Here is a 12,621-nt window from a genome sequence, read left to right on the forward strand (position 1 = left end):
GATTGAAAATTTAGCTATATAGCACATACTGTAGTTCCTCTCTTCCATAATTAGTTTTGGGATTTTTATTTCTGTTTAAATAACTGCTCTAGGTATGGTTATTCGTTGATTCCTATTTCTAGCCATTCAATTTCCAATAATTTGCAAATGCCTTTGAAAAAAGAAAAAAAAGTGACAGCATGAAACAAAACTAAATAGTATAACAAAGCAAACCTTCTTATAGCTGGCCTTGATTGGAGCAGCTCCTAACCTTTTGAAAATAAATAAAAAATCCCCAGTAAAAAAAATTCAAACAAATGATCCACAAGACTGAATATTCAGTGAAAGAATAAAGCCATTTATTCTTATTTATTTCAGTGGCTACTCTGAATATTAAAGCTATCAGGATCATATGGGTATTTCTGAGCTTCACTTGCAACGAACCCACAGACAACCAGAATGTGCTGTTCCTATATCACTCTTAAATGGCTAATAACCAAATTCAAAATGAAATTCAAGTACTACTATAATGACACTTGCTGCAAATAGGAATTTCCATTTGCCATCCCCAAAAGTAACAAGAGCGAGAGAAACTACAACCCACTGTGTAGTCAGCAACATCATCAACTTAAAAGTGACCAGGGGAGACCCCACTGGTCAGTTGAGTCAATCTGCAGATCTAAGTAGGTCATAATGGATAGACACCTCTATTTCATAATAGTCGACACCTCTATTTCAAGCCTTGGAGAATATCAAGGATAAAATCACTAATATTTTTAATAGTACCTTAAAATTAAATATCAGTTCAGCTTTTTAACCCAGGTAAGCTCTGATTCTAAAACCTGGTAGGTATCCGAGAAAGTCAAATCCAATTAGATAATAGCATACACCAAATACTCTTCTGGCTAGAGTCCAAAGGCAGAATAATGACACAATCAGAGCTAATAATAATAACTGGAAATAATATGTGATATGAAAATTAAATAAATACTAGTAATTTTCTAAAATATTTAGTTAAATTGCTTTGGAGGATCAACTGGTTCTAATTTCAGAGCTCCAAGAGGGAAATGACAATTAAAGTGTTACAAGTAATAAGCTCAGGAAAGCACACTAAGCCTTAAATATTTTAATTTAAAAGCTTAAATAATCCACAGATCAAAATGTCTGAGAGAATCTTGTTTATAATAATACATCACCTTAGAACACATGTAATAGACATAGAAGTCTTGTTATAGACAAGCCCATGAACCCAACATTTTGCTAAAGTTGCACTGACAGACCAAAACCTCCCAAACTCCATCTGGAATGCAACTTTTAATTAAAGAAGGGAGTAATACAAAGACAGTGGGACTGTCCTTGAAGAGTTCTCAGATATAACAGCTGGTTTAAAATGCAGCTGCCAGACTGTTGAGTGGGGCAGGCTGCAGGAACATTTACAATTTTCAAGAAACTTTATTAGCTCTTTTCATATCCTGAGACTATCCTTATATGGTTAAATACATGAGCATTCAATAATGTCTTATATCAAATCAGCAATTGATCCATTTTTTTATTTATTGCCTATTTTGATTGGTAGTTCCTCTCTAGGGCCTTTTTATCCTGTTCACTAATCTTATTAAAAAAATGAAATTATCTGTATTTTTGTAATTTCCCTTGGAAGAATGAACCTGTTGGAGCAAAGATGCAAATGTTTTCGGGATGAAAACTTTCAGACCACATTCCAAAAAGTATTGGGTGGGAAATAGCTATAGAAACTAAATTTGATATAATTTAATTTATATTTAACAGTATTTGAATACAAATAAGGGTAGCTGTGCAATGCTTTGGACTCCAATTTGGAAGAGGTGTTTCAGAATGTCCAATGAACAAACACAGCATCTGATTGAGCTAATATTTTCTCAGATTAGACAGGTTCTATGTGGAAGCAGAAAGAGAGAAGGTTGTGTTGCACTCCCAAATCACCATTTCTAAGTCAAATCTAAAATAATTTACATATGATTATTCTCAAATCATCTGTTTATTCCTTTTTCTATCATTTTAAAATATACAATCTGATTAATTTTGGGAGAACTCTGGAGGGCACACTCAAGTCTTTCATGGACTATGTAGATTCCAACTGTGCAACCATTAAAAATATTTCTCAGCATAAAACTTTTCACCAGGTCTTCAGAATTTGTGGAAAATTAATTCTGCTATTTTGTTAGTTCATAACCAGCAAACAAAGATAACATTTTTTCAGAAAATATTGCAGATTTTCTGTATGTGAATATGGCTTCTTCCTTCTACCATGAAGCTTCCTCAAAATGAGGAAATTTCAAATAAGTTATTCTGTATTATTTTTATTTGATTTTTATCCCACCTTTATTATTCTTTATAAATAATTCAAGGCAATGAATGCACTTCTTCTTCTCTTCATATTTTCACCACAATAACCCTGTGAGATGAATGGAGCTAAGAGAGAGTTACTGGCCCAGAATCAACCAGTCAGTTTTCCATGCCCCAAACTGGATTAGAACTCACAGTCTGCTGATACCTAGACCAAACTTATTTATTTAGCTATTTATCAAAATTGTATTAATTATTGTATTAATTCAGCTAAAATAGACCTACACAGCTTATAGACATTGAATAAAATGCAGCATAAAACATTAAAACAATAAATAAGAACTTTAAATTTAAATATTCAATTAAAATAAAACTAAGCAGGATGGAGATGGAGGGAGCAAACTGCACACTGGGAGAGTAATTCCAAGATCCACACGCTATGGGACCTCAGGCTGGTTGGCATAGCCATATATGCAATGCTTTTCAGAAAGCCAAAAAGATGATAGTGTTTCTGACCTTGGGGGCCAAGATATTCAAGATGGTAGGGGCCACAACAGAAAATGCTCTTCTTCCAGATCCTACCAGCTAAAATTCCTTGGCTGATAGGGTCCTCAGCGTGTCTCAGCATGGGCATATGGGCTAATGCTATTAGGGTGAGTTGTTTCTCAGATAGTCTGGATCCATGCCTAGAAGGCTTTTAAACTATCTTGAATTGGACCCAGAAGCAAGCTGGTAGCTAGTGCAGTTTGCAGTACAATGATGTCACATGGGCCACCTAGGGGCCCGAAAACCAATTGCATTCTGCACCAGCTGAAGCTTTTGGATACTCTTCAAGAAGGGCCTGATATAGAGCATATTGCAGTAGTTCAGCATGAGATAAGCAGGGTTGAGTGACTGAACATAGGGACACCAGATGCAGGAAAGGGCACAGCTGATGAACAACACTAAGTTGTACAAAGGATCTCTTAGCCATGACTGCCAACTGCTCACTGAGCAGGAGTCATAAGTACATTGTATACCAGGTCTGTCTGAGGTAGTGTAACCCCATCCAGAACTGGACAATTATGCAACTACATTGTCTCTGACATCAATGGGCATTGTCACGTGACTTTTCAGGAATGTTCCTAGTGTGGGAAGACTACTACCATGAAGTTTACTAACTTTCCTGGAAGAAGGGAGTAAAATGAAAATTACTGATGGCTATCAATTAGATATTGGTTGAATGATTCATTATATTTTATATGCTGGAGTTGGGTGGCCTTCTAATCTAATAAATACAAAAATAAATATGATTTTTATGTTTTAAATTTTGGTTCTTCCATAGTTAATATTAATAAAATATACTGTACAAGTTCTAAGAAATGCAGTAAATATCACTGATGTTAGGCCTATTATTGTTGTAAAGTTTCTAGGTAGCTTACAGTAGCCTTAAAGATATAATAAGAATAGCTGCTTATAGTTTTGTTCAAATCAACATGTCTGATTGGAGATATGCACCTATAACATACTTAACAACCCTAGATACATAGTTAAAAAACACAGTGGTGCCTTAATATTAACTGTAAAAATTGGGAATGATATTTGTTTAGCATCCATCATTTAATACAAAGAAATAGTTGCATAGTGCCACACGGTAACAGGTCATACAAATTATCACTCTTACTTTTGCATCTCATCAAACTGAGTCAACATAATGATTAAAGCCTTTAAAGTGGAAATAAATGATTACTGGTGGGAAAAATGCTGGTTATTTCATTTATTTAATATTGTTGCCAGATTTTTCTAAGTAGCTCCTGGAGCAGCAAAGTGACACATACTACACTCTCTATGAACTGTAGCTGTGAACTTTAGTCTTGGTTTTGTTTTGCATCTGAAATACTCAAGATATAATCCTACATGTTGCTGCATTGACTTCATTGGAATTTAAGTAACTTAACTCTATGTAGAATCACAACCTTGAACTAATATTCTTCCTTGGGTAGGATGGAAAAGATAAGTTTTATACCTTAAGATTCAGTGATTGGATTTCTAAAATTAAGTTAATGAAACTAAACAATATTAACAATAGATCAATAACTTTTTATTAAAACCTAACTGGGATTATTAAATCTAATTTATTTCTGAAAACAAGAAAAAGACAGCAACATGTGACCCTAGAATCACCCAAATCTTTACATAATAAAACTAGATAAAAGAGAAAAATCAATAGCCTGTAGAATCTAGAATTCAGTATGGCTTTCCTTCAGCTTAGTAGTAATTTTATATGTAGCTTCAGAGTTATCGGTATACATGAGGATCAATTACAATCAATTATATTGTCCTTAATTTTAAAAAAACACTGTCAATCTGTGGACCTAATAATGAATTTGAATTTTGACAAAATAATAGGAGTATTGATCGATCTTTACAATTATAAAATTCAGCTTGAGTCTAATTTGAATTTCCATCAGAGAGATAATACAACTCTAAGCTTTTTATTTACAATCCACAATCCAAATGTTAAGATATACATCTCATCAATAATTTTTCATGGTTAATAACTAAAAGCAGCGATCAAACCACCACCACCCCGAATTACTTCATTAAAAAAAATCAGAATATTCACAAATTGTTAAGTTTATGATAATTTATTTTAGGCGATATCATAACGACAGAGTTCAGAAATTCTATATGTTTTGAAGTTATTTTACTATGAAACAGGGTTAATTTGATCTTATCTATTTTAAACTGAATGTTGCAGATGTTCAGAAACTTTGTCTTTACTGAGAACTTACTTAATGACTTGGTGATAGGAAAGAACGGCCATATAATCTTCTGTGATCTTGGAAGAATGTACTATGGTGACTCTGTATACTTTACTAGGCAAAAAGGTTGGTGATTGGTATAAAAACATAAATAATGTACTACTATCCTCATAAAATGACATATCAGAAGCAGTTTCAGGTATTTTAAAATTCCAGGGCATAACACATTTCTGTAGCGATCACACACCTTTCATTATATGTGATGATGACATACATCTTTCATGGCTTGAAATAAATGCATAAGCAAATTTCTGACTTGTCCAGGAATGGTGATGACAATGAGCTTGTGTTTGCTCAACTACATTTTGAACTTTACCAGTGAACCTTTCTAAAGTGTTCTGATTTTTGACCAATTCAGCATGTTCACATAGGACTACTCTTGAAAAGCATCTGGAACTATCAATTAGTTTTTGTTCTCTATATATTTTTATGTGATATTGGAATATAGGAATTTTTAAAAGTGTGAAGTTATGAATATTTCTCTTGCAAGATATGAGCAGGTCTCAAAAGGGTATCAGAGATAATGAAAAAGTATGCCCAATTGTATATTTTAATGATCCTAGATTTTTAAAAGGCCATTTCTCTTAAATATGTTTTTGCATTATATATGCATATACATATACATATATATGTGCATATATATATATATATATATATATATATATATATATATATAATCTCACAAAAAGATATTTAATATACATTGCATGTGAATGATATATACATATATGTGATATATATATATATACACAGAGAGACACAGAGTGTGTGTTTGTGTATGTTGTTCAGTTGTAAAAAGTTCAATTTTGATTTGAGTTTAGTGCTGTTTTTAGTCTCTTTCCATATTCCCATTCCAGATTAATTTACCTAACAGGCAACAGTGGCTTGGCTCCATTAATATTTTAGATGGTTCTTAATCTTGTATTCATTATTGGAAACATATAGTTATACGGCTTTTTAAAAGTACAATCTGAATATTTCTAACAAAGTTAGAAATGAGAGGCAATTCTCCTGCTTTTGCCTAATGCAATCAAATTTATTCTTTAAATTCTACTGTTTCGGTCCAAATAAAGACTTAAGAAGTATAGTAAGTGACAAATACTAGTTAGTGTAGAGAACATGGAGAGCCTAGGAAGCAGTAGACAATTATAAATGAAGATCATTATTGAGATAGGTTTCTACATTCTATTTTCCTCTCCTCCCCCCACATACATACTACCCCCCATGCTGAATTTTTTTTCCTATTTATCTCCAAATAGCAAAAGTGAACTGGAGAATCTATTATTTATGTGCTTCAGTTGAAAGTAGCTGTTATATTATGTTACTCAAGATCTTGTAGAGATTTACTTTTCCAGGAGCATTTTATTCATGTTAAAAATATTCTTTTAAGAAGTGTAGAACAATAATTATATTTATTTATAAAATATCCTACAGTATTTTATAAATACTAAAACTCAATGCGGAGAATACACATAATACTCCTTCCTTCTCCTGTTTTTGCCAGAAAAGCAACCCTTTGAGGTAGGTTGGACTGAGAAAGACTGACTGGCCCAAAGAGAAATAACTTTGCTGTAAGCACTGAAGGAGATAACAAGCTAGCAAACAGCTGCATGTTAGATTCATTCATAATTCAGAAGTAACCCCCCCCCAGAAGTGTATTGTATTATCAAATTAACTAACAGCAAGTTTCTCCTGCGCTATTTGAAGTGGATACCTTGAACCTGGGAATATTTTTGTTGCTTTCAAGATCTCAATTGTTTCTCCAAATGAAGAAAGAAATATCACAACTAGGATTATGTCCCATGGATATGGGAAAATCTAGGTAATAATAGCCCAGTGGATTTATACATCCAACTTGGATTTACAAGATAAAAGCAACTTTTAAATTAAAGTGCTTTTTTCTGAACTGAGTTTATTATTCTAAAGACAAGAATGATTTCCTAGAAAGTTGTCTCTTTATGCTTGGCTATTATCTTTGATTTTCCCTTTCCACTAATGAGCATTTATCTAAAAGAGCCTCTTAATCCTCTGATGTGTGATTCTGGTCAGAGGTAACAGTTTGAATAAAACCACTAATCACTTATCACTGATCATTAATCACACTTTTTTCTGGGGCTTTGCGACTTGCACAGGAATAAAAAAGAAAGAAAGAAAAAAGCCCAAAGAAGAAATTCAGGTCAATATTAGCTGTTTTAAAGTCTTTATGAAAATTGAATTTTAGGCATAAAAGTAGCAGACTTCAAAGAAGTTTTCAAAACTTAAGCAAATTCCATTCTCTCTCCCACTTCCCCAATTTTAGCATAGTCTGTTATAACTTGGGCAGTCTTTCACTTTTAATAAATAATATTTGTTTACTTACACTATACTATACACTACACTATGCTACACTACATTATATGCTATACTTTACGCTATGCTATGCTATATTACTATAAGCTATACTATATGCTGTATTATATGCTATACTATTTGCTATATTATACTACTATACTACACTATACTATGTACTAACTCTACTATACTATGGTGTGCTGTACTAACAATACTATACTATACTGATTTGTGTAACAACATGTGTATATAGATGTATAAAATTTTCGCTAACATATCCAGTCAAGAAAATATATAAATCTATCTAGGGTTTTTTTTTTTCCTCCCGGAGAGTTTATTTTGGGAAAGGAACATTTTCTTCAGGATTGGTTCCAGTGTAGTGTCCAATTTTCTCTCTTTCTGAAGTCCTCTATGAAAGCTGTGTAGGATCCAGCTTCAAGGCTATTATGAGAAGGATCCGTGATGAACCATTGTTAACCCCCCCCCCAAAAAAAAGAAATTCAAATTATTTTTCCAGATAATGTAGATTCTCATTCGCAAGGTTTGGTTTGGGGAATTTAAAGGGACACGCAAGTTACTCACTTATCACCTCCTTAGAGCGCCGGCGACTGGAGACACGTATCTCCTTTCGATCTTCCATCCTGTCCAAGACCCCGAATCCTACGATCGCCCCATGCGGCTGAGTTTCAAGAATGCTAGTGGCAAGTTTAGTTAAGCAGGTATTCCCCCTAGAGTCTTCTCATTCCCAGGGTAAAACTTGAGGCGGGGAAGAGACGTCCGCTGAGAATGTAAAGAATGTTGGAAAGAAGGGGTCACGCTGCTCATCTCAAGCTAGGTGGCAGGACTTCTGCATTTCTAGCCTGACCCTCCCAAAAACTGCCCCAATATCCAAACCTCTTAACACACTCTTACTAGCCTGCAGAATGACGTAATGGTCCAGGAGCCAACTCTGACTCCCAAAGATAATGTCAGACAGGGCGGGGGCGACAAAAGGGAGGGGGGTGCAACATAGCGATGCAGCCACCTATCAACCAAATATATACATACCACGAATCCTTGGTGATGTTACTTAAAAAAATATACACACGCGAGGACCATGTGAGGACTAGAGATGGAATGGTGTCGTGACGAAGTGGAGAAGTAGTGGGCTTTTTCATTCTTTCTTTCTTTCTTTTTTTTCTTTAGTCCAACAATTCTTGTTGAAACTTCTTTCGTCCGCGTCTTCTTTGCTTGAACTCGCGAAACGATATTTAAAAGTTTTCGCGCTGCCGAGAAGTACTAGAAAGGACGCAGCTAGAAAAGCAGCCGCAAGACATGGGGACGGCGGGGGGAGGAGGGTAGTGCTGTCATTCCACCAAAAAAGAAAAGTGTTACGAAGCAGAAGGTAGGAGGAAAGAGAGAGAGAAAGAAAAGTACAAGCCTGATTAGTATCCTTCGCCAGTTCCCTGCAGATAGGGCTCTGAGCACCCAGGTGGTTATTGTTAACCTGATGTTATATTTACAGTCCCTGAGAAAAAGCGGATAACGCAGACAAACGTGGCTCAAGCCCCGGAAGCGAGACATTTCGAGCTGATCTGGGGGCTGATTTGGGCCATTCTGGAAACTCCTTTCCTAAGTGACAGCAATCGTGAGGTCAGATGCCTGAGGAGACAATGTTCCTGAAGGTATAGAGAGCGCGCATCCAGGGCTCAAATATGGATCGATCGTAGTTAAGCGACTGCAAAATTGGAGATTCTGGATAAGGCTTCTTTAAGTTCAGAAGTCCCCGGCAAATTTGAGGGGAAAGAAGGAATGTAACTCAGTGACAACGGAAGACACGCGCGAGCTGAGACGTTCTCCGCTATCCTTCTGGTTAAGTTTTCAAACTTTTGCACACTAATTTCTGTGTTTGGCAGTTACAGGAAAAGATATGACCAAAGATTCTCTCTGTAGCTGCTCCTTCAGCGTCTAGATATCTGAATGCCCACGCATCATTTTAAGTATGCACGTCCCAAACATTTTAGTTCCCCCTCTATTCCGATTAATAAGAAATGATCAGGGCTACTGCACCGGGCAGAGGGACTGGGCACAGATCTGCACCGTTCCGCATCTTCTCGGAGCGAGTCACTCACTTTCCAGTTAATGTCATGCGCTGACGGGCCGGATCATCTGCCCGAGATAAGACTGCTTCATTCCCCAAGTGAAAGTAAGTCACTATCAATCATTAATTTGTACATAGTCAAGCAAAAACTCGGACACAGCCGCCAAACTAAACATATAGCAAGTACCGTTTACAACAATCTATTTTGTCAGGATCGCACTTTCTCTCACTTACTCGCCCGCTTCACTCCAGGGTTTTGTTTTGTTTTTTCTTTTGCTCTCCTGTCTGCGCGTTGATTGCACACACGTTCTGAATTAAAAGAAAACAAACACCTACCACCATCCGCTGCAAGCCTGAACTTTTAAGAGACACTCCGGAAAGGCGAGTTTTCAAATGCAACATAAAGTTGATTGGAAAAACGGGAAAAAAAACAACAACAGTTCAATATTTGTAGGGACTTACCCAACAAGTGTAAGAAGGAAAGGGACCAGCAGTCTGAGTGAAGGAACCACGTTGGACTGAGAGAAGGTTACAATACGTTCTATTTAGAGAAGCATTACATCACCCTTCGTGACGTCACGTGGGATTCCTGAACTTCTAAATCATTGCGGTCCCCGCTCGAGAGAATCAAGAGAGAGGCGGAGCGGGAGAGGCGTGTTCCAGGCGGACCCCGCCCCCGCCCACTCCGCTCTAGCCAGCCACAATGCAGGCAGGCGGAGGAGGACTGACTGTAAAATCGGAGCGGCGCAAGCAAGACTTTCTGCACGGACGATGACAGGACGCTGCTATTCGTTCTGTGAATCAGCCTGGAAAAAATCTACTTGCTGAATTATGGGAGAAGGAAGCTGCTGGAAACTGAATCCCACCACCACCCACTCTCCCTCCCAGCATGTGGGTCAGTCTCGGGATGCGAGGTTGGCGTCCCAGTTCACTTGTAAAGGGAGCGGAAAAGGTCTTCCTTTTGCTGTTCTGAAGTGATCGGTTCAGGTTTTATTTCCAAGAGAGTCTCCAGCTGAGGTCTGAAACCAAAAAGGGGGATCTCTGACCAGGTAGAGAGTGCGTTTCTCTGCATGCTGCATATCACATAAAGATAAGCAGTGAGCATTATATGAAAATTATTTTCTTTTAGAGATTAACCATTAAATAATGTTAACTTCTGAAGGAATGATGGAGGTGATGGTAAAAATAATAATAATATAGAATAAAGTGATATTTTTTCAAATGTTCTAGTACCATTGAGACTCCTTTAGTCTGTGTATGGTTTTGGCCATTTAATCCTCCACTGTGTTACTAACTTTAAAGGACTACAAACAGCTTTGTTAATGCCTTAAATATATTTTTTTAAAAAATAAAAAATAATAGCTATATATTGTAGTGATTTAATTAGGATATGGAATCTGCAGCCCTAAGATTAATAAAGGAATGTATATAAAATTAAACCTACAAAGTTCAAGCAACTAGGCACATAAAACATATTCAACAGATGATCTTAAAACAATACAAGCATACACACATATGTACACAAAATATCAGCATTACATTTACAAGAATTCTTGGTTCAATTCTTTGCCTCTTTTGAGAAAGACAAATTCATGGAAAGATTCTAAGGAGAGAAGTTTCCTCAGCTGGTTTTCCTTGATGACACCTGAACTCAGAAGGACTAACATTGGTCAATACTTGGGAAGTCATTTTCCTGGAAGTTTGTCCCACTAAATGCAGTAGGAGTCAGTTCTGTCTAAAATTAAGTAGAACTAAAATTCTTTAACAGAAGCCCAATGAAACAGTTAGAATTAATGTAACCTTGTATTAATTTAGAATTGTTTTTTAAAGCTGAGCAAAATGCAAAATGCAGTATTTTGCTCTTCCTTGTTGCCTACCCAAAATAATTTGTGGCCTGGAAAGCCAAGTTGCCTATTTCTCACATACAAACTACTAGAACAAACACTTCTGGTTGTTTGTTCCTGGGTTCCCTTGACAACATGTCAACCTCATATACAGTGTTAGGTCACATTAATCACTAGAAATCAGGCCTAAATATTTACCTTTTCTTAAATGTTCTGTACATGAAGGCCCAACACCAAGAAGGCCTGACGGTCTCCCACCATATTTCATGGTCATGGTGAAAAGGCAAAAAAATATAGGGGACAGTGCCTTGGACATAATCTGCTTCATGACATGAAAGATAAAGACCAGTGCTTTGATTTTTTTTTTCCAGACCGTGCTGTTGAGAGCCAGTGTATCTTCTTAAGGCCTTGTCTCTCCCGACTGGTAGTAGAAAAGCAGTGTAACGTGTATTGTGGTAAGGAAGTTTCTCCCTTCTTGTTGTGCAGGTCTATAGTAACAATACTTCATTTACAAGGAAAACTAACTATTTCCTAAATGAACATACCTCTTTTTTTTCTTTATAAGATTTTTTTTTCCTAGCATACATGGCACCAAATTTTCCATGAATAGAGGCTGATAAATTTATATTCCCATCAGAATTCAGTGCATTATTTATACAGCAAAACAAAAGCTTCAGTGGCAGTCCTAGATGTCAGCACTGATTTGATAGAACCGCTCTTCATGACTATTTTTATTTATTCAGATTAAAGCATTGAACGGCAAATTTTTCTAATATCACATCTAACCTATGCTTGAAGTGTCATCAGTGAATTCTGTATTTCTTCAAATGTTACTTATCTCTCCAATCAAAAATGTATACTGTACAATCGTTGGCAATAAAGTACAACAATCCATTAGGTGCAGCTTTGAGAGAAAATCTTACAGGGAAACACTGTGCTAAGTGATGCTAAGGTATGTTTGTTGAAAAAAAGGCAAGTTACTTTCTACAAACTTAAATATTTTCAAACTCAGGTAGGAGTATACTGTACTGAAAACTGAAAGATATCCTGCAAAGAGTTCATGAAACAGATAGTGATCCATAAAGGTCGCTATATAATAAACTTAGGGCTCTTTAAAGCCTCAGAAGGAAATTTCACTCTGACAGGGTTCGAAGCTGCTTTGCCATGACGTGCAGGCCAATAAAGCAAAGTTTCCATTGTAATTGATTTGCTTTAACTAAGTATATTCAGTAAGCAAAAGAAGCTTTTCTGTGTATAA

The 12,621-nt window shown here is 36.1% G+C and overlaps 1 protein-coding gene across 8 annotated transcripts in view; it reads right to left on the bottom strand.

The window, feature by feature from the left end:
* Window positions 1-10,072, bottom strand: part of CREB5 (cAMP responsive element binding protein 5) — a 293,130-nt gene extending 283,058 nt beyond the window's left edge. For 3 of the 8 annotated variants that reach the window (XM_039341995.1, XM_039341990.1, XM_039341993.1), the window contains exon 1: window positions 9,982-10,043. The gene's annotated coding sequence lies outside the window, so the exon portion shown is untranslated. Of the gene's footprint in view, window positions 1-8,021; window positions 8,220-9,981 lie in introns of all 8 variants that reach the window. The other 5 variants (XR_005556490.1, XM_039341996.1, XM_039341991.1 and 2 more) reach the window with 4 other exon arrangements.
* Window positions 10,073-12,621: the final 2,549 nt, after the last annotated feature.

Source organism: Crotalus tigris, unplaced genomic scaffold, assembly GCF_016545835.1.
Source record: "Crotalus tigris isolate CLP2741 ecotype Arizona unplaced genomic scaffold, ASM1654583v1 scf7180000017774.6281472, whole genome shotgun sequence".
Taxonomy (NCBI): Eukaryota; Metazoa; Chordata; class Lepidosauria; order Squamata; family Viperidae; genus Crotalus; species Crotalus tigris.